Source organism: Vicugna pacos, chromosome 26 (assembly GCF_048564905.1).
Source record: "Vicugna pacos chromosome 26, VicPac4, whole genome shotgun sequence".
Classification (NCBI taxonomy): Eukaryota; Metazoa; Chordata; class Mammalia; order Artiodactyla; family Camelidae; genus Vicugna; species Vicugna pacos.
Window position 1 is genome coordinate 25,125,234 of NC_133012.1, and position 23,348 is coordinate 25,148,581.

General features: G+C 39.8%; 1 long non-coding RNA gene across 1 annotated transcript in view; it reads left to right on the forward strand.

The window, feature by feature from the left end:
• The first annotated feature begins 8,662 nt into the window (after positions 1 to 8,662).
• The window catches only part of LOC140689519 (uncharacterized), a 34,844-nt gene continuing 20,158 nt past the window's right edge, over positions 8,663 to 23,348 (forward strand). Inside the window, exons 1-2 of the long non-coding RNA XR_012064563.1 lie at positions 8,663 to 9,526; positions 14,788 to 14,991. This is a non-coding gene — a long non-coding RNA (uncharacterized lncRNA). The remainder of the gene's footprint in view (positions 9,527 to 14,787; positions 14,992 to 23,348) is intronic.

The following is a 23,348-nucleotide window of genomic DNA, read 5'->3' on the forward strand; positions in this document are numbered from 1 at the left end:
GTTTCTGGGCAACAGGATGGCTGTGCCCTCTGAAGGGGGCTGGGAGGGCATGAGGGACCCTCCGCAGTTCAGGAGCTTAGTGGAGTGCTTGGTGGCAGGAGGAGGGAAAGGAAGATCTTTGAAAGACTGACTGACTGTGGCTTATCCTAAAGAGACTTTCCATTAAACTTGAAATGATTCGAATTTTTTACCACCCCCCCGGCCCTCCGTGCTCTGGTGCCTAGCTGCTTCTCCAGCCTCGTCCCGCAATTCTAGTCCTCTCCTTGCCTTTGCTACAGATCCAGTGGCTTTCTGGCTCTTTCCGGAACGTGCCGAGCATATGCCTACCTCGAGTCTTTACAGGGCTGGTTCCATTTTAGCATTCGAGTTATCACCTCTTCCAGGAAAGCGTCAACAATGACAGTACGTGAAACGTCTTCCCCCACCCCCAAGGACTGTCATGCTCTTTCATACTTACTGATCTCTGAATTTATATTTTTTATTTGTTTTATGAGATTTACTTGCTTTTCTTTCATCTCAGCCCTGGAATTTTGAGCAGCATGAGAACAGGTAGGTACTTGATGGCTTCCCTCTTGAACCCCCATGCCTGGTGCATAGTAAGTGCCTCATCAGTATTTGTGAATGAGTAAAGGAGTTGACTGGCCACCCTGCCATCTTGCTGTGTGACATCGTCAGTGAAATGGATAAACCTGAAAACAGCAACTAATAGCAGTTAACGTAGTGTTACCATATTATTATATTCTGGGCACTGTTCTCAGTGCTTTATGTGGATCCATATATTTAATCGTCAGAAAAAACCTTAAAGTGATCCCAATTTTGCTCGTGAAAAACTAAGGCCCTGAGAGTTTATAGTGTTTAGTATAGAACATAGTGTAATGTAGGTACAAGGGAATGTTAAGGTGCATGAAATGACAGCATCTGGTTTTCTGACTTACCATCTGGCTTTTGCTACGGTTCCTAAAATTCATTGCCTGCACATCTCTGACCTTCCCACCATGGAGGAAATTTGTATTTTACCTTTAGGACTTTGCAGCCACTGTGTATTTTATCTAAGGTGTCCACCTGCAGCATTAGATGTGCCAAACTCTGTTCCCACAGAGCCCTCCACCTAGTTGTGTTAAACCTTACAGTCCATTTACATGGAAAATATGTGTTTCCTTAACTGTCTCTCGGATGAGACTGAATTCTTTGAGGGCAGGGATGTTGAATTTTTGCCCTGCTATCATTCATCCTGTCATAGCACCGCATACAGAGCAGATTCTCAGAAAGTGTTTCCTGAATGCCATTGTTCATAAACCAAAACATTTTTACTTGTTTATTCCACCAAAGGTAAGAATCCAAATATTCTGCAGGAAAAAAAAATGTATTTTTAAATAATTAATCTCAAAATGACTAGTGTGATCAGGGTAGTATTTTTTTACTTTTTATTACGGAATAATCAGGTTAATTCAGTCACATATATCATATTTTAATCATATCAGAGACACGCATCTTGCAAATATACATTAGCCTTAGAAATGTACATGAATGTGGCTTTTCTTTGGCCGCGTTACTGGAAGCATAGCTGTGGGGTTTCAGGTTCCCTCGTTTGTAAGCAGTAGTTATCAGACCACTCCCCTAACGTGCAGCTAGTTCATTCCAGATCGGAAGCCCTCTAGCAGTTTAACCTTGGGACTTGGTTAAGGAGATCATCTGAAACAGTGGATGTTTTTCTAAGGCTTGTCTGATTAATCCAAACCTCTGGAGTCTACCATACCGGACTAGAAATCTTAGGAGGAGAGGTGTTCTCATAATGTTTTTCAACACAATTTTGTTTCTGGCTTTAGCCAAAAATAATGTAAAAGAGATCTGTTGACACATTAAGGTCCAAACTTAGACTTTTTTTTTTTAAGATTGCAAGAAAAAAAAAAGTCTTTGACATTTAAAAAAGTTCCATTCTGGCTTGTAGTTCAAACAAAATACTGACGCCACAACACAAGTGGTAAGTGCATTGGGCATCATCCTTCCTTTTAACAGCCTATGGTGCGGTTCCCTTTCAGACAGGGACAGAGTCCATTCAGTCTTTCCCTGCCTCTGGCAAATTCATCTCAACTGAAAGGACTAGGAGATGATGAAAAGATAAGAACTCTAAGGAGGGCAGCCTATAATAAGACACACAATAACAGGAAATAGGTGGTGGACACACAGCATTAAAATGTGCCTCAAGTGTGAACTTGGGGGTGGGGAAAGTGAAAACAAAGCCATGGCCAAGGCCAAGGCGCAGAGCAATTCTTTTGTCCTATAAAGGAGGAAAGGTTTGCCTGCATATTTAAAGAATGTTAATTTTCCCCTGTCAGGCAACTTTAATTGAACCCATGTTCTGGGAGTGACTAAAGCAATATAAGGTACTATCTGGACTTGAACTTAGAATCTAGTTTGCGCACCTACAGATAATTTAACATTTCCAAAAACGTTTTAAATGGTTTGAGTAGCATAGGAGATATTTTGCTTTTAGTGTTCTGCAAAGCAAAAGCACAATTTAATTATCTCAATTTGATATATTAAATACTTGTTTGAAGTGGACTAGAATTCCCAGAAGCTCGTAAGACCCAGCTCCTGTGACAGTATTTAGGGACATAATTCTGTGCAAACCAGAGCGTAAGTAAAACCACAATACACAGAATCTGCATGAGAAGAGAAAAGAACCTACCAGTCAAGAGTCAGCCTCTTCAGAGAGGCATTCTGTAAGGTTACAGCATTATCCCAGAGATGCTATGGTGTAAAAGACCATATGGAGAAAATCTTTCCCATTTCCCTTTATTTTTTAAACAAAGTTGGTATCACCTGCCATGATTATCCACCTTATTCATTGGGCTACTTCTATCTTTGGGTTCCCTAAATTAAAGTCTCTCCTCAAAGAACAAATTTCTGTCACCACAGGAAATATTCAAAAGACTCTAGACGCGACTTTAAATGGAGCCCCAGATCACGCGAATGGAGGAAAATGCATAACATCTCAAGGCAGGGAGGGAGGGTGAGATGACAAGAATGTTGCTAGTGGTGTTGCTTTTCCTTTCTCTTAATCCCCCATATTCACATGATAATTGTAAGGTTGTGTTTACCCCTGATTTCTAAATAAACCACTCCTTTTCCATAGTTCCTGAAACTATTTCAAGCAAAACCAAGTACAGTTATAAGATGTGCATCTGTGCAACCCACCGGCCCATTTGTGAAATGTGGTGCTCACTACTGACAGTGGAATTGGGAGGGAATTTGAAACCCATTTAGAAATGTTAGGAAGTATCTCAGGAGGAGTCAGAACCTTATTTGGACTTAAGCTGTCTGGAAAAATATGAAAAGTAAGACTCAAGGGCTAGATTGCTATTCGTGCATCTTAATGCACGGTAGTCACCGCACAGTTGGGTGGAGGTGGCTCATTCTGCTCTCACGGAGGGGACCAGGGAAGGGAATCGGGGGCACTGCCTCAGTGTCCTAGCAGCTGCCTGCCTTTCCTCACCCAAAGCAGCAGAGGAGGCTAAAAAACCTGTTTACGGTGAAACATCTTCCTGCTCACACTGCATTGCACACAAAGCTAAGCATATCATGGAAAGGTTGGCTGTAGTTTCCCTTTCCGTTATGTTCTTCTGAATCCTGGGAGAGTTGGAAACAAGAATAAAAGACAGAGAATTATTGCGTTGAAGACAGTAAGGAGTTTCAGGGGGATGGTTCTGCCCAGGGCTCTTTTCAAAGCATAAAAAACAATAACCGCCAGGGTTTGGGGGCTGCCTGGGAGTCCAAACCCGTGGAACCTGGATATGTCTCTGTGGTGAACTGAATTGGGGTCGCACATACAAACAGGTCAAGCCACAGGCCGTTGGCAGTCTGTCCAAGCCACTTGAGGACAGGAGGCATCCAGAAGCCTTCCTGATTCTAACACCAAGTTGGGGATTCCCAGATGAAGAAATGTGTCATTAGAGTCTTGTGGTGCAGACAGAGGGCTAGACTGGCATGACTAATCCAGAGCAATTTTTGGACTTTCCCTCCACCAGGTCTGAAGCAGCTCTGAGAAGTCTTCACCAATGGCCAGGGCTGGTCAGTGACTGCTTCCTTCTCTGACTTTCCCTTGGGATACACTGGCAACAAACCCCAGCAAGGACCTGGCACCAAGGGGCAGGAAAGGAAAGGAATTAAAAATAAGGTGAAGACAAGATGTTAAACAAATATCCAGCTAGCCCCTTTGATGACAATTGCGACAAGGCTGTGAAGAATTAGAAGACACTGGGAGGCACAGCTCCTATCCGCTCTCTCCCATTCGTCACTTAGCATTCAACACTTCATTGCTTTCTGTGGGTGATAAATTTCCCTGCTTCTGAGAGGCGCCCCTAACCTTTCTGGCTAGACTGTAAGCTCAGGAGCAGCAGGGACTTGATCTGAGAGAACATTATCGAGCAGGGATCCTTGCAACAGCCACTGGAGAAGGCACGATGGTTTACTTTTGCTGAACTGAGTCGTGTTAAAGGACACATTTCTGTAACAGAGGAGGGGGTGACTAAAGCAAGCTCCTTGTAGCTGCTGCCCGTACTGGGTGGGGCTGTTGAGGATGGGAAGTTTCTCTGGAGGTCTAAGTGGCCACACCCCTCTCGTTTACTATCTGAAGTGTGTGGGAAAGGAAGATAGAATTAACTTGAAAATCCTCCACCTTCTGTACCTTTAAAGGAGAGACCTATCGTAGCCATTGTGCAGCAGAGACCGACCATGAGCCTTCAGAGGCGCAACGGTAGCAGTGGAACCAAGTAGGGGGTGGAAAGATAAATAGTTTCTGGAACATAATTGAGGAGAATTAGTTGGGTTGGAGGAATGCTGGGGATGTAGTGAAAGGAGACTTCGCACCCCCAACTCCTTGTGCTAAACCTCAGATGTTAAGTAATGTTTTGAAGGAGAATCAAGGAAAACAGGATGCATTCAGCATCCAGGGAGTTTTCGTAAGACAGAATCACTCAGATGTCAAGATGACTTTTTACACTCATTACTTCAGGGGAAGCAGGAACTGAATCAGCACTGAATCCATCCTACCCTCTTCCACCCGGCCCCTCCCTGGGCCCACGTCGCTAGTGCTGCGGGACCTCCCCACCCTCATCTGCATCCGGGCCAACCTGTTCCCTCAACCAAAACTGACCTCTGTGAGTACCACTCACCCAGGCTCCTACATTCTGCTGGGCTAGCTGTTGAACTGATTATTGCTAAGGTGGTGGTGACTCACCCCGACCCCCGAATAACCTGTTTTCTTTTTAATAAGAGCATGGAAAATCTTATCTGAGAGGAATGATGATGGAAGTGACAGATTTGACTATGAAGCCTTCTTAATACCTCTCACATCATGTCACACAGGCCCACACCTGCTTCAGCTGTAAAGCGCCAGCTCCGCTACCCCGTTCACCAGAACTCTGCACTGACGTCCCCAGGTTCACGCCAGGCACTTGGCGCGGCCCCCCAGATACCACCTTGCATCCCGGAGCCACCTTCCAGCTGCTGGAAAGGGTGCCTCTCTTCAACTATGGCATAAAGAAGGTGCCATTCAGGAGCTGCTGTCCGTGAGCTCGCGGACTTCACGCACATCAGCCAGATTTATTCTGTGCTTTGCCCCTTCATCAGTGAACGTGACAACGACCACAAGAATTTTCCATAATTCTGGCTACAAAGCTCTCCAGAAATAGAGCATCTATTAAGTTGGCTTTCAGAGTGTAATGTTAGAAAGACCAAGCCTTCTTAAAACCACAGAGAGAACAGAGTTGCAGAGTTCGGTACTGTCGGGGCGGAGCTCCAGGCTCCCCACCAGCTCCAGCCCTGTGGTGGCAGTTTTTGTTCTTTCCAGGTTGGCTCCTACCTGCCAAGACCTGCGCTGCACACATAATGCTTATTGTTTTTCTCCCCCACTGTTATTCATGATTGAAATGGCTTGAGAAGGCAGGTGTGGGAAATGAAATATCATTGAAATATAAGGCGGTGATAACCATTCGATTTCAAGCTAAATTTTCTAACTAGGACTTAAATCTTTTAAACTTCATATAATCTCAGAGCCTACCTTTTTTTCTTAAGAGAAAAACACCTTGTACATTATTTGGTAGATTCAAATATATTTGAAGGAAACTAGAGGAAATTATCTTTGACTGGCAGCGAGGATAAGTAGTTATATATTATAGCTGTCAAATATAACTATTCCTTATAAAGCTGAATGGCAACTGCTTTTTTTCCTACCCCTCTTTTCCTGGCTTTCTCTTTTTGTTTATTCTCAGATGAGAAATTAAAATATATTTCAATTCTGGCTTAACTTGCTCAGATATCAAATAGAATGTGCAAGGTCTCCTTGACAGGGCACCATTACATGTTAAATAAGATTGGCACACACGGTTAAGAATTCCTTTAATAGTTGTGCAAAATAAAGTAGATCGTGGACCATCAATGCCCTGTCTAGTAAGAAAAAATGAACCTCAGCACCAAGAACAAAACCTGAGACCAAGAGAGGCGAAGATCTCATCAAAGTAAAAACGTGACTCATTCGCCTCTTCCTCTTTAAAACAGGACACCATCTAGAAAGAAGATGTCAGCTGTAGTGGGATGATCCCATACACCACGAACTTAACTGTGACAGTCGGGTGCATTTGTGATGGCAACTACAATGGCTAATAAATGTGCACTCTCTGTTTGTGGAGCCAGAGAGTATTACAAAGGTAAGGGAGCTCTCTGTGGTCCTCAAACTGTGCTCTAGAAAAACAAGGATTCAGAGAATGTTCTAGGCCACTGCCAGGCTCCGGGGGTCAGTCTTCCAAGAAGACAGGTTCCCACTCCTCAGCTCCACATCCACCTCATCATCTCTCCTTTGGTTTATTTTATGTGTCATGCTCCAGTCCTGTGAACAGGGCCCAACACATAGCTGGTACTCAGTAAATGTTGAATGACAGAAATTGAGATTCTACCTAAGATTACGTATTTAAAGGACCACAGCTAAAAGGAAGGGAGGAAAGGAGGAAAGGAGGAAGGGAGGAAGGAAGGAAGGGAGGGAGGAAGGAAGGAAGGAAGGAAGGAAGGAAGGAAGGAAGAGAGGAAGGAAGAGAGGAAGGAAGGAAGGGAGGAAGGAAGGAAGTTTGAAACACCCTGATGGGGTTCAGCACCTAAGGGGTGAAGTAGCTTGCCCAGAGTTACAGCAAGTTACTGGCTGAATCAAGCCCCGACCTCCTGATGGTCTTTATGACACACTTGGCTGCCCTGCACCCTCCCTTCACAGAGTTACAGCTCATGTAATTACGATGCTGTGTCACCCAGTTCTGCTTACAAAGCTCCAGGCTTTCCTCTGTCTCAGTCTTCCAAACCTTGACTCAAACAGTTTGTAATGGAATTACAGTCAGTGACGCGTTAAGTTAGTAGCCAAAGAAAATACCTAAATACCGTTTTATATGTGATGGCTGGTTGAGGACCACAAGTCATAAACCTTTCTCCTTAAATGAAGCAGGAGATGCTGAACACCAAAACCATGGTTTGGCTGCCTTTCTCTTGTTTCAGCTTCTTTTATCTCATGATTCTTGTAGTTGTGGAAGCAAAGGGCTAAATCCCCTAAAACAGGGCCTGTTAGGGATGTTTCCCCTCTGACTCAAACAGGAAATACCAGAAAGGTCATGAGGGAGCTGGTTCCTGAGAGATTTTTAGCCGGGGTTACAAACCCCAGAGAATGCAGTGTGTTAGATAATATTCAGAAGAAAAACGGCACTGAATTGTAGGGGTTACCAGATAAGTCCCTTCCAAGTAATCTATTACTAATACTTGGATTTTGTTTAAAACTTTTTCACAGTAAATCCGTTATCTATCATCCTTTTGTGTATTTTTTTTCTTTAACTGTAGCCTTGTCTTAATTAGGAATTAGTTCTTACTGGAAGATCTGTAAGTTATCAATCACCATTATACCAATGCAATATTAGTCCTTAATTTCCAGAATTGCTAATAGTGTAATTAGTAATCCACACTAAATGTGTTTCTCTTTGGTCACACCTAAAGCTAGCACAATGCCAAGGCATTAGCAAACAGTGGGCTTGAATGACTCTAAGAGAATCTGGAAGTATAAGAAAGAAAAAGCTATCACCACTTTCTTAAAACTAAAAACTAAGCATGTTTTTTAGATGCTGGAAGCTTTGAATATACCCTTAATTCTGCACAATCAAATGTAATTCTAAAAATTTTATTCGTGCTAGAAATAGTAATTTTAAATGGTGCCTTCCAGATTTCTAAATATTCTAAATAAAATTAATTACCCTAGTCTGCAGTTTAAATTACAAGAACATAATTTGAAATAAAAACAGTAGTAAGTATAAATGGGAACCTAAAAGAAGTGAGCTTTGGTATTTTGGAACATGGGGCAACAAGTGTTTATCCAGGTATACACTTCACTAGTGTTCTCACCAAATTACTCTTGATCATGGATTGTGTATCTTGGCTAAACCGCTTTTGAGAAAAAGGAAACTCCACTTCATGTCTGGACCCAGTTCTGCAGTGTAATGCGTTAGTCCAGAGCGCACCAGTGTTGACCTCGCCCAGTGCTGAAAGTTAAAATTATGCTGTTAAGATCGCAGCAGAAACTTCTGAAATTGCTTAGTAGGTGATTCACTTGCTTCCCTTTTTCTCTCAGCAGGAATGAATACTGCTTTTTGCAAGCTGTTCTCTGAGTTTTTATTAAATACCAACAAAAGCGCAACAGTATGAGACAGTGCTTCAAACATAATCACTGCCGTTAGCTACAGTGAACAACCACCAAGGGCTAGACCTTGGTTTCAACCGACGGCAGGTCTTCAAGTAATCTTGATGCAGAGCAGATTGTATGGAAGGCGTGTCACCCGTCTCACTGAAAATTAATATACTTTACCTCTCTAGGACCACCTCCACACACAAGACTGCTTGTTTTTCACAAGATTATGTGTACTGAAGGAATTCTAAATCCGTCTGCTAGAGCAGTTTCTAAATACCGATTAACGTAGCATTCAGACAACATCCTCCTGTTATGGCTGTAACACTGACCAAGGCAGAGTCCAACGCTCGGACAACCTCACCCCGTGAGGATGAAGGGAACCTCTGGGGAGAAGACGCAGATTTAAGAGTAAATGGGTGATTCCAACAAATGGAACAAGTTGCCCAGTTGTGGTTCTAAGAAGAGGGAGGGGTAAGTGAGTATTAACTTTGTCCTCAGGACAATGAGGTCATTGAAAGGACTCGAGTAAGAAAGGATAGCCACATCTGCATTTAGGAAGATGATTCTGGAGGCGGTACAAGGAATGATGCCTCTCAGCCATTAGAAAGCAGCTGGAAGGGAGAGAATGATTCAGCGAAACAAAGGTGGTGATGGAGGAAGATACTAAGACTGAGATCATTTAAAACAAAGGTGCATGGAATTGACAGAGCCTCAGACTGTCTGGACATCAGGGTGATAGAGAAGGAAGATTCAAGGACGGTGCTTCCTGACATTTCCTGGGTTATCATGCAGATGGTGGTGCCATCCAGTGAGAGAGTGAGTATCGGAGAAAGAGCAAATGCGTGCAGCAGGAAGTTGATCAGCTGATCAAAAAAGCAGTACAAAGTGAGACTTACTAGAAGCACCTTTAGAAAATATAGGTAGGATTTAGAGAAATGGCCAAGTCGTTATTACTGTTACAACAGAATGCATTCATAGTTAATTATCATAGTAATTATAGCCAATTTCATAAGAGCAAAGCTTTTTCATAATATTGTTTCCCTCATCCTCACTTTTTGCTCATTTCTCATCATCTCAATACTAATCATTGGTTGTAATGATCTTTCCATCAGACCTTCAGATCCTCAAATCTCTAACATAATTAACGCGTTCAGATATGAAGAAAAACATCATACATTCTGGCGTCTAAAGTAGTTCATGTAAATTCATGTAAATATGAGTTGTCTAATGAACACATTTCTTGTCTTATGCCTTCATATCCCACAGAGTCTTCCTGTCTTGGTAGTTAACACTGGACTACCGGTTACAGAGACAGAGGGATTATTGAATGAGGTTTTAGAAAGAAACCAGGTCCTGTGAACATCAGTCATTACTGGCATCGTGTGTAAGCACAGCGCTGAGTTCTGGGGAGAAGTGAGATGTAAGAAGTGACCCCTAAATAGAGTCCACCACGTGTCTCCAGGTCAGGAGAATAGATACACGGATGGACGGATGCATGGATGGATGAATAGACAGATAGATAGATAGATAGATAGATAGATAGATAGATAGATAGATAGATAGACAAAGTGACTTTTTGACTGCCTAAAGTCACATGGTGATATAGAACACGCATATCATTGAATTAGAGAAAAAACGAGTTCTCTCTTATAGGAGTTTTTTCCACTCTGCCACCCACCCTGAGAAATTTTAAAATATACATAAAGAATGTATTCAACTTAAATGGTATACATATACAGACTGTTTGTTATGTAACAAAGAGATGCTTCCGGGGGAGTAAGAAAAGGAAGAGAGGAGACACGATTCCTGTACCCATTGCAAATTCAGCTCAGCTGATTAGAACAGAGACCCCGCGACGGCTGGCAATCTCACGCACACGTGGTCCACATGTAGGAGGGATGTGTACTTAGGAGTAAGCCCCAGCGAGAACGTCAAATCCTCTTTCCTGCCCTTGTACCAGTGTCATGGCCCCTTGCTGGTGGCGTTCATCCTTGTTGCTAAATTATAGTTACTGTGTTTCCTTTTCTGTTTTCTCGATTTCATCTGACTCTGTTACTTGAATGTAAGACCTGCAAACCAGGAACCAGATCTGTCTTTTTTCCCTGATGTCCCTGAGACCTAGCACAGAGTGTAACACTTGGTAACATATATACTTGTTGAAAAATACTAATCTCATAGGATTTTGACATTAAAATAAAGACTTGACATTCTTTCACAGGGAATCATGGTTATTCCATATTAATCACTTTGCTTTCAGCTTTTTTGTTGTTTTGTTTCTTGTTCTTATTTAAGTAGAGTTGATTTACAATGTTGTGTTAGTTTCTGGTGTACAGCATAATGATTCGATTATACACATACAGATTCTTTTTCTTATTCTTTTTCATTATAGGTTATTACAAGATATTGAACATAGTTCCCTGCGTGCTTTCAACTTCTTATAAATTAATCTCATGCTCACTAAGAAGGCAGGGCCAACAAATCTATAGCTCCCCAGGTTTTTTCTTCAGTCTTCCTGCATCCCAGGATCTTCAGTGGTATAAGTTGCATTTTATTAGTCTTTATCCTTTCAAAGGTTGTTACAGCATCTGACACATAATAGGTGTGTAATAAATATTTATTTTTAAAAGAAGAAAAAAGGAAAGATAGCCAGGGAGGTTTTTGGTTGTACTTCATTAATAGAGGCAATGATTAGAGGAAAAGTACTTTTTATTTCAGTGGTCTACTGATGACTTTAAAATTAATAGTTATAAATAACATTTAATAATAATCTGCCATTATTAAACATTTAATATTTGTTACTTATACACTGATTTTATTGTTTATTATTTATATATTTATTATTAAACACTTAATAACGGTTGGTCATCAGTCCTAAGCTTTTACTTCCGGTAGGTTTTTACCGACGTGTATTTGGAAAAATGTATACGCTCAGGGATTATGAAAAAAACTGCCGACATGTCTTACAGTTAAATCAACAGGCACATCATGGAAGATCGTGTTCTACTTCCTCTTATTTTATTCTGAAAGAAGTGACAGTTCTTAGTATCTAAATACCTTTCACGTTATTTCCAGGACCAAGTTTAGCTGTTTTACAATGTTTATCCTCAGTCCTTCATCACCTTTTGTCACTAAGCTGTTTGAAAGCGTGTTAGATGGTGAGCGGTAATCTGGCTCCCTCACGCCTAAGCCTGCAGTGTCTCACCTGTCTCGGAAGTGAGGTGTTGAATGAGAATATCAGCCCTGAGTGTTGTCAGCTCTGGGGAGTTGGTCCCTCTCTGTCTGTACCGTGTGCCAACTCAGGCTGAACACACTGATCGTAACATACGTCTTGAGAAGGAATTCTAGGGAAACACAGGGATCTCCTTGACTTAAACCCTTAGCGCACCCAAGTACAGGAGCAATGATGGAACAATCATCCTAGATACATCTATTGCATGATAAATGAGAGTACACCCACTTTTACGCTGACGGATTTCAAAGAAATTGACAAAAATCTGTGATAAGAACCAATTTACCAAGAACAGATCTTTTAAACTGAAAGTTGCATAGACTTCATATTTTAATGAATTCATGTGAATGAAGAGATTTGTAAGTTGTAAATCAAAGTTATACTTATTTTTAATATTCTTCTCTGACTGTTAAAGATAAATTTAAACATGTACATATTTATATAGTTGCAGCAGAAATGTACAGTGTGCCGTAATCCTAAGCAGTATTCTGGAAGCTAAAGACATGATCTACTCTATTTAATGAATAGCAGTCCATTACAGTTTTTCCTTTGGAAAAATATGATGTGTAAATCAACTAATATGTTAATGATTGTTTATTTTTACCTAAGATATTTCGGTGGCAACTGGATCTGTATCAATCTAGTGTGTAGTAGCTTAAATTGAAGCAAATTAAATTACTTTAGTTGGGGTGAGTTAGGCCAGGATGAGTATGTGCTGGTGGGGTGGATATTTGTCTCATGGGTAAAGGAGGAAACTTTCTCCTCCTAAGTAATGATTTGGGCTCAAAGTCAACAGATAAGAGGAAGTCACAACATGCTAACCTGCAAAAGGCATGTCACAGAATATGAAACAGCAAACAGAAACCTGGAAATTAAACTATTTCCCCAAAGCCAGACCGAGTAGAAGCAAACTGCCAGAGCTCTTCCCTGTATGACCTTTTCCTCGGTGGTATCCAGGGAAGAGGGCGGGCCTTCTGAGGGCCACTGCAGAGGGAGCGCTGGTGGATTGTCTGCTGGGGCAGCGCACATCACCTTTGGAGCTAATGCGTGGGGATCTTGTCACTGTGCAGATTCCGGTTTTGTAGATCTGAGATGAGGCCTTACGTCCTGCATTTTAAGAAATCTTCTGTGGAACACGCTTCAAGGGCCATCTTCTAGGTGAAAGGAAATTCTCTTTCTTTTTTTTTTTTACAAGTTTCCATCAGTTCCCCAGCTCACTTACCTCAGAGCAGCAGGTCAGTAAAGGCACAGCTTCACGACAGCCTGAGCACAGATAAACCTTTGAAAAGAGGAATTAGATTGACTTCAAAGGAATTGCTAAGAAGAGAATGGACATTTATTTAAAAAAACCAAAGTGCACTCATTCAGACTAAAATAAAAGGATAACCTACCTTTTCAGTGAAACTGCCCAGCAAAAAGTAGCCGTCACATTCTTTGAGAAGGAAAATAAGGCTGCACCTCGGGTCTACTCTCAATCTTCTTAAGTTTCTGCACAGTCCGTTTGAGAGGAACATTATGTAGAAACTTCCAGCCTGAACCTTCCTCCTCCTCCCCCTTCCCTAAGAGTCTAATGTTCGCGTTTTCTGCAAAGGGAATTTTTGTATTCTGTGGTCGGCCAGGATTAAAAGCTTACTCAGGCCAGAAACATGCTAAGATGAAACACAGTTGTAACTGAGCAAATCCTTCCCCAAAGCCGTATTCAAGAAGAAATGAATATCAGAAATGTTTAATCCGTACCTTTTCCATTTGATGGCCTTTGCAAATTCTTGCTACTTTTAATACAAAACTAATATTCATTGGGCTACACTGTTTTTCAAAATATGTGCCTATAATCGATTGTCAAATCCTCTTCGAGTCTGTATGGGCCAGTGTTGGGCTCCTTGAATTTCAGCAGCTATATAGTGAAGGACTAGGTAGATAATTTAATTTGGGACTAATGAAATGAAATATATTTCCTCAAACAAGTTAAAAGCCTGATGTTCTAACAATTGTTATATGAAAATACTTTTATTTAAATAACTATAGCAAAAGTAGCTTGTATTCAGTAAAAAGAAATCACAGATTTGAACTGTATGTGTAAATTTCATTAAAAAATTTTATTTTTGCTCCATTATCTTATAAGTCTATACTTTTAATGGAGGGAAAGTCACAGAATGTCTCTATACACTGGCCTTTTCAATTTACATGAACTGTATTCAAAATTCAGAAGAATAGCAGGAAATCCTAATAGATTTAGCACTTGGAGTCTAGGAAAACAGACACATTTGGTAATAACTCCTATATACCCTAATGTCTGAGCAGGCATCAAACAGTTTACTTCGGTTAAGTAATTAGAAATCTATTACATTAGGGTATTTTGGAAATGGGAAATTAAGAATCCTTTTCTTTGCAAGTGGTTATAAAAGGCAAGGAGTTGATTGCTGTTGATTAAAGAATCTGTTACGAGAAGTAGTTTCTCCTTTCTCCCAAAAAGTTGCATTTTTCCCAAAGAGATACTGCAGGCAACAAAAGCAACTTAGGTAGACTTTAACTTGAGACATGAATCTTACACATTAACAGCCAAGAGCTTTAAAAGTCGCATGCAATCCCATAAAAACAATACTGATTTCATTAACTTTGACATAAATGTCAAACTTGATAAACACAAGTTTAAAAGATCTATACAAAAGATATATGTCCATACAGTAGCCTCCCCTACTTATCTGTGGTGCTGCTCTATGAGGATTCAGTTACCCTCTGTCAGCTGCAGTCCAAAGACACTAAAGGGGAAATTCCAAAAGTAAACAATGCATAAGTTTTAAATTGCGTGTCTGTTCTGAGTCGCCTGATAAAATCTCTCTCCATCCAGCTCTGACCTGCCTGGGATCCCCAACCACGGACATCGTCTGCTCCTGACACCCAGCCATCCACTCCGTCATTGCTGATGATCCAGGGTCACTGGGAGCAGATGATTCTCCTGATGTGTCATCAGAAGGTCCACACTAGCCCAACGCTAAATCGCAACGCCTGTGTCATCCACCTCACTTCCTCTCCCATCATCGCGAGAAGAAGGGTGAGTACCAAACAGTAAGACCTTATGAGAGAGAAAGGTGACATTCACATAACTTTCATTACAGTATTTGTTCTAATTGTTCTATTATATTAGTTATCGCCGTTTGTCTCTTTGCCTACTTTATCAAAGATGTGTGTCTCTATGTACAGCTTGGTACTATCTGAGGTTTCAGGCATTCACTAGAGGTCTTGGAATGCACCCCAAGCGGATAGGGAGGGACCACTGTACCCAAAAAAAGTAGACAAAAGATGTATAGCCCTATTTGCCAGAACAACCTTTCAAGTGAGGGAGTTTGTTATGATTGAAGACAATGGCCATTGTAAGGAGAGGTAAATTCACAGATTATATATTGTAGTTCTGTTTATAGTCTTCAGTTTCTCAGGCAAATAGTTTAATAAAAGCTTCTACCTTAATGACAATTGAGCCAAAAAAGATACATGTCTATACAAAAGATCAGAAAGTCTGTACTTTCTTTTTTCATTTATTCATTTTTAAAATTTTTATTCTTACACAATGTTTAAACGTTACTCTCCATTTACAGTTATTACAAAATTTTGGCTGTATTCCCCGTGTTGTACAATACATCCTTGAGCCTGTCTTACACCCAGTAGTCTGTACCTCCCACTCCCCCACCCCTGTTTGCCCCTCCTCCCTCCCCACTGGTAGCCACTAGTTTGCTCCCTACATCTGTGAGCCTGCTTCTTTTATGTTACAGTTACTAGTTTGTTGTATTTTTTAGATTCCACATATAAGCAATGTCATACAGTATTTGTTTTTCTCTGACTTATATTTCACTTAGCATAATGTCCTCCAAGTCCATCCATGTTGCTACAAATGGCAAAACTCCATTTTTTATGGCTGAGTACTAGTCGATTGTGTGCATAGATAGATATATGTGCACCACATCTTGTTTATCCAGTCATCTGTTGATGGACGCAGGTTGTTTCCATATCTTGGCAATTATAAATAATGCTGCTGTGAACATTGGGGCGCATGTGTCTTCTGATATCAGATGTGTTCCAAAATTTTGAAGTAGACTAAAAATTACCATCATATCTGTTTTAAGATTTTCTGTTCAGGCATAACTATCCATAGAGAAAATATAAAATGAATAAGATATATTGTCTCAGTTATCAGTTACTACATAACAAACCACCACAAATCAAGTGACTTAAAGCAACAATTGTTTTATTTGCTTGGAATTATATGGGTCAGTAATTTGACCTAGCTCAGCTGGCAGGTTCCCTCCCCCCAGTTTTATTGAGATATAATTAGCATATGACATTTTTGCCTGCAAAACTCCTGAACTTCAGATAAAAGCAGTAGAATTCTGTAGCGTCAACAATAACAAGAAAACAGAACATAAGGCCCTCCCATCACACCACACACAGAAACTCCCTGTATGTGAATCATAGACCTAAATGTAAGAATTTTGAAAAGTAAAAAAATTTAAAATAAATACATACAAGAAAAAGGCAAACCACATACTGGGGAAAATATTTGCAAAGCACATATTTCATAAAGGAGTTATGTCAGAATAAAGAGCCCTAAAAATTCAATAATAAGAAAACAAATAAAAAATGAGGAAAGATTTGAATAGACCGTAAGTTCTGAAAAAAAAGAAAAGAAAGGAAAAGAGATCAGATTTGTGGTTACCAGAGATGAGCAGTGAGGTAGGGGGTATTGGATGAAGGCAGTCAAAAGGTACTTCCATTTATAACATAGATAAGTACCAGGGATGCGTGTACAATGTAATAAATAATAATTAACACACTATATGCTTTATGTGCAAGTTAAGAGAGTAAATCCGAAGAGTCCTAATGACAAGAAAAACTTTGTTTCTGTTTCTTTAATTTTGTATCTGTGTGAGATGAGATGATGGATGTTCACTAAACTGATTGTGATGATCATTTCCTGATGCCTGTAAGCCAAACCATTATGCTGTGCAACCCGAAGCTTACACAGTGCTCTATGTCTATTGTATTGCAATAAGACTGGAAGAAAAAAAACTATAAAATTTCAAGAATAAAACATAAGAGACAACACCGTGCTCTTTGGTTGAGCAAAAAATTCTTAGACAAATGCCAAAAGCAAATCCATTTTTTCAAAAACTTGATAAATTGGACTTCATCAAAATTTTTAAAAGACACTATTCAGAAAGGCAAGCCTCAGACTAAGAGAAAATATTTGTGAATTATGTATCTGGTAAAGGACTAGTTTGTGAAATATATAAAAATACAACTCGATAATAAGACGAAAAACAATTAAATATGGGCAAAAGATTTGAAGAGGCATTTCATCAAAATCATATACCAAGGTAGCACATGAAAAGAATGCTTAGGGGAAAAAAGAATGCTCAGCATCATTACTCTTCAGGGAAATGAAAATTAAAGCAGCAATGAGATACCATTACATACCCTCTTGAATGGAATAACGGATGGACAGTAGGTTGTGTAGAACCTGGAACCCTTGAACACTGCTGGTGGGGATGTAAGAAGGTGCAGCCCCTTTGGAACAGAGTTTGGCAGTTGCACAGAATGTTAAACCTGTACCACACAACTTGGAAATTCCTCCCTGTCTATTCAGGAAAACGCTAGCGTGTGTCCATGTAGACATCACATGCTCACTACTTGTAGAAGCTGTCTTTATCCATATGGTATAATCTCACAAATATAGTGGCTAACCTGGTTTTAGCAAATGTGGGAAAATTAAAACACAGATTTCTAGTTTTTAAAGTATCATTTAATTTAATTAACTGTTGCTACATTGAAAAAATACCGAATAGGAACTACATGTGTTGTACATCTGCATAAGTTTGTCAGTCAAACAGAAGGAATTACTGTCCTCTGCACTTCATACTGTATTTTTTTTTCATGTATCTATATTGATGAAATGACCAAATAGAGAAAGCCAGACTAGGAAGTGCAGCAGGGAAAAAGGGCTGGGGACGCAGCTGCCAGCAGGTGCGAGGGCTGAGGTGGACAGCACACGTGGAAGGCGGGGTCTTTCATGGGAGGGACGACGCCTTCAGTTGAAGGGAAGGACAGCAAGGGTCCTGTTGCACAGAGGTCCGTGGTTGGTGGTAGGAAAGGTGAGGGAGGAGTCGCCTGGTGGTTTCTGGTGTCTTCTAAATGGTTTTCTTTCTAATGCTTTATTTTCTAATGCTGTTTTGATTTCAAGGATGTATGAAAAGAGGTCATTAGATGGAAACATGAGTTGGAGAGCGTTTCGAGAGAAGGAAGATGACATGAAAAGTCATCTGTGATAGTGGGAAGGGGCGCTTGAAAGAGAAACTAAGCAGCAGGTGTTTTGCTGTAGTGTTGGGGCCCCTTCAAAGTTCCCCAGAATCGCACGCTGGGCACTGTCCCTATGCAGAGCGGCTGCAGACGCCATCAGGGACAGACTCAGTCACCATGAAGAGCAGGAGGGTGGGCTGACTCAGGAAAGGAAGGGGGATGCTGTTCAGAGAGTTCCCGGACTATTTTGGAGAGGCATCTAGAGACTGGACAGGTTGGGATTGAGCAAGAGAGAACAGGTCACTATTTAGCTGTGGAAATCCTGTCGTATTCCCCAGGCTGAAGTGGACTGGGGGTCGGGGTGGGGCCGGTCACCTTTGACAGTTAAGAGTGTGACATTCTATAGCTGTTTGCACTGTTCCTGTTTCATCAGAAGGTGGTGAGTCATGAGGCCAGGGCTGGAATAAGGGAGGGTCTGCCTTCCAGTATGTGGTTTGGTTGGGTTTGATCTGACGGTGATGTATTGCCTAAGATCGTTATTTTGAATCGTTTGTTATTTTTAACTTTTGCTTTTCCTTCGGAACATAAATACTGAATGTTTACCATCTTACCAAAGAAGATCCAATCTATGGCGCTGTTATCTGACTCTCCAACCTAAATTAAATGTAATTTGAGAAATTCTGTGTCTCCTATAGGAGATTACAGAATGGCCTTATTCAGCTTCACCAACTTAGAAAAGACCTCAGAAAGAAAAAGCATATTTTTTACTTACTAATTTTCCCAAATCTGAATTCTAAGAGACTTCCTTAACTTGGACAATTCTCCGTCCTGGTTCTAAACAATAAAATTTTGCCATTCTCTGTATTATGAGTGCTATCCTCAAAAAAGCTGACAAATTCCAGGAGAAAGAGGGCCTCATTTTATCAGTGCTTAAATATTTAGTTCAATAGCCAAAAACCTCGAAGGAGTGCTTCAGGAAGATATTAAAACTTGAAACCCAGAGTTTGCTTTGAACATTATTTATCCACTGAGAAGCCATTTTCAATAAACTCTAAGGATACTTAAATCAACAAATACTTATCAACTGTTGTAATTGGGCACCGGGTCCTGATCATGTCACTGGCATTGCTAACAGACCACGTGCTGCTACTCACTGTCTTTCCCCGAAATTTACTCTACAGAAAAAAAAAAAAGTACAGGATCCCTTGTAAGACCTTTTAAAATTTAAAATTCCCTCAGGAAGCAGCTGTGAGCACAGGTGTTCATTGAAGCTGGTTGTAAGTTCGCTTGTCATTTGTCCGTGGAGTTTATTTTCACTCTGTTAGTTTTTCAGGCTAATGGAAAAATGACCAGTGACTGTGCATGTGGTCCCAGGGAAAATCTCTGGAAGAAATAGAAGGCAACCTCCAATGTCATAACTCAGCAGCATAACCGTCACCAGCAGCTGAAATACACCAGTAGGGCTTCGAATCCTGAAGAGTCAGTTCTTAAATCCCAGAATGTTCTTGAAATCCAAAATGGATGAACAACTTAATTTTACATCTTCATTTTTGAGTTTAAATTTCACTACAAGCCAGTCACTTTAAAGTTTTTGGAAAATCACTTGCCTAGTTAAAGAATTATTTCGAAGTAAAAAAATTAAGGTCGGTTAGGGTCAGTCCTTTATAGCATGTTTATAGGCTTCATACTAAAATACCTTTAACTACATCCTCCAGGGTCACCAATAATCACAGTCCCCTTAAATTGCTAGAAAATCCTTATAAACATTTATATATTCCAGAAAAGATCTGGTGTTATTTTTAGCCAAATGAATTTCTATCCAAATATGCAATCAAGTAAATTATTTGCATATTTGATTTAATGTTTTTTAAATAAAAAAAACAAGTAAAACTGTATGTGTATACAAGCCAGTCTTCACCAAACTCTTTTAATTACTAAACCAATAGAAGTAATGTCAAAATGACGCAAAGCTTAGTTAAACAAGTATGTCTTTGTTTACTTTTAGATACTATGGTGTGTTCTTGTGATAAACAATACTAGAAAAAAAGGGACTTCAGGTCTAAAAATATTAGTTCATCAAAACTAACTTGTTGCCTAATGTTAGGTTCAAGACTAACATAAAATAAGGTAAGGGTCATTTCAGGAAAAGCAAATAAGCAAACAAACTATAATCTGGAATTTGGCTAAAGAAGTCTTAGGTAAATTTAATTTTTTTTTTTTGCCAGCTTATCCAACAGTATTATGGCCATAACTATGGCCCTAATTAACTGAGAATAGCTAATATACTGTAAATGGGAAATTTAGCCAGATGAACAGATTCTCTGATTGCACCTAACACTTTCACAGACAACAAAGAAACATATTTGGACTTCAAGAGCTGCTTTGGGGTTTCAAGAGCTGAGGTCTTTTTGTGTTGCTTTATGAATGCTGTGTTACATTGCTTTTCAAGCACTAATGTAACATGATAGGCTCACAAGTATTGAAGCTGGCTCTTCGGAGGCAATGCCTGGCAATTTTTAATTCCTAAGTCTTAAAACTGTCAAAAGCTTCAAAGATTAATTGTATACCAGTTCTCTAAAAATGCCAGTGACATTCAATTCTAAGAATAGGCCATCAGAGAGCAAATGTAGTGTTTGTGTTACGTGTTTCCCTAAGAAAGTTAAGAATGTGTACTTTCCTAGACAAAACTTCATCTGGATCACTCTAATGTTGTAACCTAGGCACTGATGTAAAGTTGGAAATAACTGATTTATGGCAAACACTCTCTTCAAAAAACCCAAATGATATTGTTACCATCCCTGTAATATTAGTAATTTCAATGAACTACATCAGTTGCATTCTAACTTGATACCTTCCTGCAAAAATACCGTTTGCATAGAAACTATATGGAGGGGAAAAAAATGACGCAATTTTAGAGTATCACACTTAATATGTGAGACATTAAATTGATTCATTTCTAAAAATTTTAGCAGAAACAAATATTTTTGGGCAACGTCAGCTCAAAATCTGATGTGTCTCCCTTTTTCTTCCTTTGAAGTTAAAGAACATTTTGTGTATTCTGTATATTTGTTTCCTGGTTTTACTATTGCCACAAATGGGGCTAGATTTACTGTAGCTGAAAATGAGACTCGTTGCTTTATGTGTGTGTGTATGTGTACATATACACAGACAAAAAGCAAGGAATCAAATGGGCAAGAAAGAAATAAAATAAAAAATATAAATAAACCTTTAGGTTAATGATATTTGGTTTTAGTTTTTACTTTGACAAAACAGTTTAATCTACTGAGGCTTTGGTCTGAAGTAGATTTAATTATTATATTGATTTCAAAAGATTGATGTAAGATGTAAAGAGCAAATCTCATTCTCTCGCTTTGTGGTTATTAGTTAAGAGGACAGTGGTGGTGAGTGGTCAACAGGTGTCACTGTGAAGGTTGAATAGTGCCCTGCAGAGGTTAGCAAACTTCTCTGCATAAGGACGCATGGTAAATATGTTAGTTTTGCAGACCATATGGTGCCTGTCACAACTGCTCAGCTCTGCCACCATCACCTCAAGACAGCCAGTGACATCGCATAGCCAACGAGCACATCTGTGTTCCAATACATTATGCTCGTGGACATCGAGATTTGAACTTCAGACAATTTTCCTGAAGGATGAAATATTATTCTTTTGATTTTTATACAGTTTAAAAATGTAAAAACTATTCTTAGGTAACAACAACAACAACTTGCTGCAGGCCTGAGGAGTGCAAAGACCGCTGAGTCAACCAAGCCGCAGCTCTGAGCTGGAGCTCTCCGACCGAGCTCTCCGCTCTGCCACCGAGTGAGACCGCCTCCTTGGGCCTCAGCTTCTTCGTCTACAAAAAGCTGAGAAGTCTCCTTCAGTTTTAACTTCTAGGGAGTTCAGTGAGATCATCACCCCATAGCTGATAGTTAATGAGTGTTACTGACAAGATAAGTCATGGCGTTTATAGTTTGCAAACTGCCTTTATGTTTTATCCCAGTTCACCCTCAAAATTTTCTGTGAGATGGTGTAATTTTACCAACTTTTTAGAAAAGGAAATTGAGTGTTTAAGAAATAATCTTAAGGTCACACACAGCTAGTGATAACAAACTCTCACCTTGAACCCAGATCATCAGACTGTGAAGTCTCAGGCCATTTCTAATATTTTGAGAAAATTGTCCTTAAAAACAACACTTTAAAATATTTAACGCTCATGTCATATACACACACACACACACATCTCCAAGGTATGACATACATATATATATATATATATATATATATATATATATATATATATATATATACACAACTCACTACATCACTGGTTTATTATAAAAGGATAAAATTCAAGTCCAGCAGGTGGAGGAGCTGCACAGGGCAAGGTACGGGGAGGGGTGAGGGGCTCACATGCCCTCCCCAGGCAGGCCACTCTCCCCAAATCCTCATGTTCTCAATATTTTGATCACCTTGGGAAACTAAGTGAAAAGCTTTCAGTTGAAATTCTGAAATATCTTTTGCAAGATACAGTCTATAATTCTGAGAAGGAGGTAATGATGTCAAAAGAGAGAGAGAGAAAATTACCTGGAACAGGTCGTAAAATGTCTGTGTCTCGTCCACATGTCTTGTAAAACTGAGGCACTGGTAGACACTTACATTTCAAGGTAATAAGCATTACATTTATTCTTATACCCTCATAAATACAATGCTTATTTCAATTTGCCTATCAACATGATGGGCTATATTCTTTGTGTAAAGATGGTATCATCACTAAACAGAAATATCAGATCTCTAAGAATTTTGTACTGGGTTGACTAAAGAAAATCTTTATTTTAGGCCTTTTCTTCATTCTTGACCAATTCCTTGACCTTTAAAAAGTTACAAATATTCTATAGGCCTTGGTTTAGCTATCAGATTCTATGAATAAAAGAAATTTGTAGTATTTATAATTATTTGGGGTGAAAACATAGAACAAATTGAAGGAAAATAAGCCAATAATACCTTAATTTTCTGATCTTAAGTGTGGATAATATAATTTATCTCATTACAACTACATCCCAAGGAAATCCTTTGTTAACCATTCATTTATTAAAGGACATCCCTTACCCCCAGCTCATTCT